We start from the raw sequence: 7,953 nt of genomic DNA, 5'->3' as shown, positions 1-7,953 counted from the left end.
AGGGGGACACGTTTCCCTATCAGAACCACGAGGCTTCTTTAAGAGAAGCTTAGGTTTGTAAGAGGCTTGTAATAAAACTTGCGCCACAATGGACGAAAAAAATTCCTCGACATATAAGTGCCATCTCGTCACACCATGCCAGGTTTCACGATTTTCAGCTTAGTTTTGGATTTACAGGGATTTAAAAACCGAGATTCTTCTCACGAAAGGTTTTCAAATAGCACACGGTTCACTCACGAAAGCCGATATTCAATGAAAATTCATGGAAACCATATTTTAAAGTTTGATAAAAATCTAGAAAAAAATGTGGGATGTCAAGAAGGTGATGTTTTATTGCGACAAAAAATTTCAAGTTGAAAAACATTACGAGATGTGAGCTATGAAAAAGACAAATTCAGCCCTAAATAGTGACATTACTATTCGGCACTATTCAACACTGATTTTGTCTTTTTCATAGCTCACATCTGTAGTGTGTTTCAACTTGAAATTTTGTGTGGCAATAAAACATCATCCTCTTAACATCCCGCATTTTTTTCAAAAAAAATTGAAACTTCAAAACATCTTTTTCTCGTGGTTTTCACCGGTTTCCACCTAATGTTGGTTTCCGTATGATATTCCCCTCCTGCTGCGCGCGCAATCTGAGTCGTGCGTTCTGATTGGCCAGAACCCAAACCCCACAGACTGTACGTGTGCACCGTGAGATGCTCTTAGATTGAACGGCAACCATCTGCTCCTTCGACAACACATGCAGTACATGGGTAAGCACTGTGCGCATGCGTCGTGCTAGCTCACGCTTCCTTCTCTACTAGGTTTTCAAAATAGGCTATCGTTTCTCGCCACTCCTCTCATCGGTTTCCCGCCTCTTCTCCCATCGTTTTCCCGCTACCAGTGTCAGTGCTCATTGAAGGTTTGAGTCATATATGCATGATGTAGATGTTCGTTTAATTCTTATAGTTCATCTCATCCGAAATCAATTAGTTTTATAAAAAATATTTTAAGATTCATTGAATTGTGCATTGTAAAGGTAAAAACAAAAACTGACAATTCATTTAGAAAAAAACATTTGGGAAATTAAGATATGGAAGATTCTAGAGAAGAAAGGAGAAGTGCTTGTGTTTTGAGGTTTGTGCATTATGCTTAAGTTCAACCATGGAGTCTTCTAGATTGTACATGTGATAGAATCTGGTCGAATGTATTTGATATCCAACGGCCAGTAGTGCTTGGATTTGCCATCTCTGTAACGTTGGATTGGCTTCATCCAACAACCAACTTTCAAAGTTATTCGCACAGTATATAGGTGTATAGATATAGATGTGTGTGTGTCCCATGCTAGACCAAATAAAGTTTGAGTGCATGTGTGTGACGACCCCCCCCCCCCCCGCCGCCGCCTGGAAGTTGGGAAACTGACATCGTACGTATTGAACCAGGCTTGGAGTCGGGTACGGTGTTTGGTTTGTAATGTAGTTGGTGGCCCATCGAAGTTGTGCATTTGGGATTTAAACACATCACACACCACCGTACCCATACATATTTTCTGGCCGCATGCAGTGTATACGGGGTCTTCTGATTGACCACGTCTCCCTTGTGCAGTTTTTTGTGACGACACGCATATCTGTGGGCTCCCCAAGTGTATATATCATCCCTTTGACCGATAATGAGGGGTATGTGTTGGCCATGAATGGATTCCTCCTAGTTCGTGTTAGGGTCGGTCACCGTCACATGTCGCTTAACCAAAGCTCGAGCTCATGCATTGTCAGGATTCCCTCGCACATGCTCGGATTGCTGGGTTCGACCTACATCAAACCCTGCGTATCTCATCCTTAACTACCTTGCCTTCGTGGTTGTTGTCTGTATCGAGAGGTAGGCACCACATCTAAATTGCACACTATTCTATATTGTAAACACACATCACCCCTTCCCAATAGGGGTGGACTAATGAGAAGCTCGGCTCGTTAAGCTCGTGCTCGTTAAGGCTCGGCTCATTAAGCTTGTTAAGGTTAACGAGCAGAAAACCCTGCTCGGCTCGGCTCGTTAGAAGCTCGTTAAGCTCGTGAGCACTCACGAGCGCTCATTAACAGATTATAATGTGTTATGATATACATGATGAATGTGTAGGTGTTATTTTCAAGATGAAATATGGTGACTACAAAAAATGCAGTAATTTGTTGCCTCATATATCGATTAGATTGAATAGATGCACCGAGGTGCTACAAAAAGCTTGTCGCATAAGATTAAAATATGTGGTGTGTTGTTACTAACAAGCTTAATGAGCTACTCGTGAAACTCGTTAGCTCGCTCATTAAGCTCATTAAGCTTAACGAGCTGAAATCAATGATTGGCTCTGTTCATTAAGAAGCGAGCTACGATCTTAATGAGCCGAACTATTGAGCGTTCATTAAGCTCACGAGCTACGAGCTTTTGGTCCATCCCTACTTCCCAACGTACATCATTTTGGGCCGCATGCAAGAGGTGCTGGTTTTGTGGCCCCTCTCGTGCGATTTTTATGATGGTTCAATCTATTAGCCCAAGTGGTTTATCGACAACAACAACTGTCATTTGACTAAACCATAGATTCATTGGTACGTCTTATGGTAGGTCATGGCGACATGCATGTATGACCAAAGTATCGATCATTACGTGCATCCGCCCTGCTGACACGAAGTAGGAGGTGGTGGGCCAAGCATCCTAGCTAGGTATATATATATATATCCAAGGATGCTTTCGGGTTTACGAGGCAGGTGCCACCAAAGTTATGCATTGTGTATTTAAAGTTTTAAACTTCCCCAATATTCCTACATATATTTGGCCACTTCCACGTGGTTCTTGACTTCTGGCCCCTCTCATCGATCTTCGATGACGCGCCCAACTGTGGGCCCGCGTAGTCAAAGTTGTGCATTGGAATTTTGAACATCACAGACCACCCTTTTCACTCATATATATTTGGGCCACATGCTGGTGTGGCTGTCTCCCAACCCTCTCTAACGTTATTTTTTGCTGCAAAGACTCTGATGACGCTCAACGGACACGGGTATAATATCTTAACCGTGTGGGATACAAGTGCGCTATGAATCACCATGCCTGCGCAAGCGCGAGCAAAGGTGGAGGTACTGGCTCAACTATGTGTGATGCAAGTGTGCTGTAAAATCACCACGACTGAGCAGCGAGCAAAGGGTGGAGGTACTGGCTTAACTGTGTGTGATGCAAGTGCATTGTAAAACCACCACCTGTGCAAGCTAAAGGCGGGTAAGTTTATTTGGAAATTAGGACGAACCGTGTGCGATAGACCAGCTAGCTAGAAATATAAAACAAACTACCCGCCTTAAGCGTTGCAAAAATCGGCGGTTTCGCGCCACTTTTCCTTATTATCATACACGCATATTGTTATTGGACCGTGCGCGATTTTGGGCACTCCCGCCCCGCATCAATTCCTTTACCCAAATTTTAGTACCCGCTGTACTTCAACCGTCGCCCACACTCCTCCAGCACCGACCTTATAGTAAAATTTCAGTAGTCGAGGCATTTGAACCATCGCCCTCCCTCGTCCACCACCATCAATTTTCAGTAGCCACGACGTATCCTCAAACACCAACCCCCCTCCACAGTCCCCCACCCACCACCTCCCCCCTCAAACCCTAGCTCACGACCGCCACCGGCACCGTCGCTAACCCCTGCCGGTCTGCCCGTTCCTCCTAGCTTAGATAATAAAGTTCACGTTACCCAGCGATTCCCATACCATCGCCCCACTCCCCTGAGTTTTTAGATGAGGCCTGCGGTGTCCCTCCCCACCAGATCCACATCCCCTGCTCCAGAATGTCGCAGCCTAAGCTCGACCATGTAACCTGGGGAGCCCGACGAGCGTTCGGCCAAGAAGAGGTTTATCATGGCCTCTCCGGTGGACGTTGGTGAGGTGGCTGCCATTCGCTCTAACCTATCAATCCCGGAGCAACACATCGCCAAAGAAGCTAGCGAAGACGTTGACTACGTTGCCATGCCGAGGGCTTGATGTCAGCGGGCTAGCTTATTACTGCATCTCAGGAAAGCTGGCTACGACATCAAGCTCGTCCACAGCGACGGCTTCATGCGGGCCATGTCACAGGTTAAGTGGTCCATCCCCAACCCATTTGGTTCAACCACCATCGATCTCTTCGATGGCCCTACCACTGATCTCCTCCGCCAAGCGATCAAGGATTTGCGAGCTTTATACGCCATCGAGCCCATTTTATCATTTCTGAAGGACACGTTCTACGACGGTGGCTTGGGATCCTCAATTGCCAAGTCAGATCTCATTGACCACGACCATGACCACGAGGAGGGCACCCACGAAGGTTCTTCGAAGGTGAAACATCCCATCTATGACATCAGAGAGCGCACCATGGGTATGTTCTCTTCCAACTAGAAGGATCCCGTCCATGAAATCTGAGGCAACATTCTATCAACAAATCTTACCTTTTCTAGCTTGCCAACCCATACCCTTTGTTGTAGTAGCATTTGCCGTGCGGTGCTTTAACCATGCCGTGTTTAATTATTTCAGTTATGCAAAAATGTATTGTTTAATAGGGCTATGTGATGTTTAAGAATGAATTGTCCACTTTAGTTTCACGAATGGCTATATTTGGTTGTTTATAGTGAGTAGGTGTCTTGTTTATCTATATTTGGTTGTTAGGTTGGTTGGAGTGAGCATTTTTTTAGTTATCGGGCAGATGCCTTGTTTATATGTATTTGGTTCTTAGTTTGGTTGCAGTGAGCATTTGTCCAGTTACCAACAGATGCCTTGTTTATCTGTATTTGGTTGTTAGGTTGTTTTTTTAGCATTTGTCCAGTTATCAAGCAGATGCCTTGTTTATCTGTATTTGGTTGTTAGGTTGCTTTTTTTAGCATTTGTCCAGTTATCAAGCAGATGCCTTGTTTATCTGTATTTGGTTGTTAGGTTGCTTTTTTAGCATTTGTCCAGTTATCAAGCAGATGCCTTGTTTATCTTTATCTGCTTGTTAGGTTGGTTGCAGTGAGCATTTTTCTAGTTTTCAAGCATATGCCTTGTTTATATGTATTTGCTTGTTAGGCTGGTTGCAGTGAGACTCTGTCCATTTTTCAATGGCTATATTTGGTTGTTATACTGGTCATTTATGCCTTGTTTATTTCAGTCATTCACAATGTGTTGTTCATTATGTGCAAGTCAGAATTGTGCCGCTCGACTACATCAATACAAGTTTGAATGACTATATTTGGTTCCAATTATTCCTTGTGTAGTTAACACATGCCCTTTATTTCAGTTTTACACATTTATCCAGTGTGAGCATTACCTACATTCTATTCATTTTCAAAAATACCAGTTTGAATTGCAATATTTGATAGCTATTAAGCCTGCTATCAGTAACATTGCCTTCCATTTTATATCTGCTTTAACAGCATGCTAAAACCAACACAGTCAAGCTATCATTTGGAGATGATGTCGTTTACCTTTGCTATATATTTGTTTGATGTTAAGGTTGCTATACTTATCATGCCTTTCCACTAATGCGGGACAACAACGGGAGTGGCCACCATTTTCCGCCGAGGTTAGCTTCATCCCTCGGCTTGTACCCCCCCCCCCCCCCCGACACTTATACTGCATATGCCCTTGTTAGCTTCTAATATTGCCTTGTTGCTTGTAGATCCAAGCCTAGACACTTGTTAGCTTCTAATATTGACTTGTTGCTTGTAGGTACATATGCCCTTGGCAAGGATCCACGCATCGACCCTTTTTGCGTATGGGGCAATGAGATATTCATGAACAAGCATCAAATGAGGAAACTGATAAGGATTATTAGCAAACAGATACGAATGGTGGCAAGCAAATTATATGTTTATGCTCTATCAAACACAACAGCGAGATGTAGGATGGTAACAACAAACTTTGCGGCCTTCTCTTTTTAATGCCCATAATGAGTTGTTAGACAACAATGTCTGAATCTTTTTCGTTCCTAGTGGTTCCCGAAGCAGTTCACTCAAGATTACCTCGCAAAGTACATGATTGGTGGACACACAATGAAGGTTAAAGTATTTCATCCACACTACAATGAGCATCGAGAAGTCGTAATGAAGACAGTGAAGGATTGACGGGCAGCCATCACAAGGGGTTGGCCTAGAGTCGTGAGTGCATTACGCATGGAGGAGGGAACAATATGGGCATTCCACTTCACCTTCTCCAGCAACCAGAATGTTTTTGCCTCTCTCTTTACAGTCTTTAGTACAACTGTGGTTCATCATTCTTTACTTGGTGCTTCTGTAGTTCTTCAGTATATGTACTTGTGCATCGAATTATGCATTTGTGGTTGAACCTATGTTTGTAATAAACATGGTTGGATATGAAATAAGTGATTGCCTACCTCAGATTCAAAACATGTGATTTTTAAATTAGGGATTAATTAGGGATTACACTGCACACGGTTTGCAAAAGCGAAACGTCTGCGATAGACGTGGAGATAGAAACGTTTCTAGGATCCACTACGTGTGTGATCAATCTCCACCGCACACACGACATCCTCTTGAAAACTGTTTGTGTTAGGCCACCTTGCGCAAATGTTTACGACATAAAAATTGTGTGTGATGGGCAGCCTTTGCTACACAGTTTCTTCTACGAACTGTGTGTGATGCATTCAATAACGCAACCGATAAATTTGTTAATATCATGTGCAATGGCAACGCTATCACAAACGATTTAACGGGAAATATTGTGTGTGATGTACTTGTGAACGGAAACATTTTCCTTGGAGCAACTGTGTGGGATGTACATACGAATGGAAACGTTTAGCAGGGACTGACTGTGTGGGATGTACTTGCGACCGGAAACAATTTCGCCCGTATAATTGTATTTTTTGAGCTCTACTGTATGTATTTCCATATTTTTGTGCTCGCCGGTCACACACAAACTCATTTTGCCGAGCGTGTGTGCCAGGAGGGCCATATCCCCGACGGTTTCTGGGTCGTGTGGGAAGACCCCCTATCGCCGTCACTCATTAGGCGACGGTACCAAATGTCGTCGCGGAAAGGGGTTTAAAACCGTTTGTATAGTACCGATGTGTACCAGTGTATGGAAATGCCATAATAGGTAGGTATGGTGGCTGTTTTGACGAAGGATATTTGGTGGGTTTGATGCACCGGCTAAGATTTGCGCAGTACTAGAGAGGCTAGCTATGGTGGAAGGGCGAGAGTGTGTATAATCCATGGACTCAACATTAGTCATAAAGAACTCACATACTTATTGCAAAAATTTATTATCCATCGAAACAAAGTAATACATGCATGCTCCTAGGGGGATAGATTGGTAGGAAAAGACCATCGCTCATCCCTGACCGCCACACATAAGGAAGACAATCAAAGAATAAATCACGCTCCGACTTCATCACATAACGGTTCACCATACGTGCATGCTACGGGTATCACAAACTTTAACACAGGTATTTCTACCAATCCACGGTTACTCACTAGCATGACTCTAAACAATATGCAAGGAATCAAACTTCTCACATTATTCAATGCTCTTTATATGAAAGTTTTTATTATATCCCTCTTGGATGCCCATCATATTAGGACTAAATTCATAACCTAAGCAAATTACCATGTTGTTTAATACGCTCAAAACAATATAAGTGAATCATGAGAGTTCAACAATTTCTATAAAGTAAAACCACTACCGTGCTCTAAAAAGATATAAGTGAAGTACTAGAGCAAACTGCCTAGCTCAAAAGATATAAGTGAAGCACATAGAGTATTCCAGTAAATTCCTGACTAAAGCGTGTCCCTCTCAAAAGGTGTGTACAGAAAGGATGATTGTGGAAAACTACAAAGCAAAGACTCGTATCATACAAGACGCTCCAAGCAAAACACATATCATGTGGTCAATAAAAATATAGACTCAACTAAATTTACCAGTGGATTGAAGACGAAAGAGGGGATGCCATCCGGGGCATCCCC

Source organism: Triticum aestivum, chromosome 3A (genome assembly GCF_018294505.1).
Source record: "Triticum aestivum cultivar Chinese Spring chromosome 3A, IWGSC CS RefSeq v2.1, whole genome shotgun sequence".
In the NCBI taxonomy this organism is placed as follows: domain Eukaryota; kingdom Viridiplantae; phylum Streptophyta; class Magnoliopsida; order Poales; family Poaceae; genus Triticum; species Triticum aestivum.
This window is presented reverse-complemented; position numbering follows the sequence as displayed.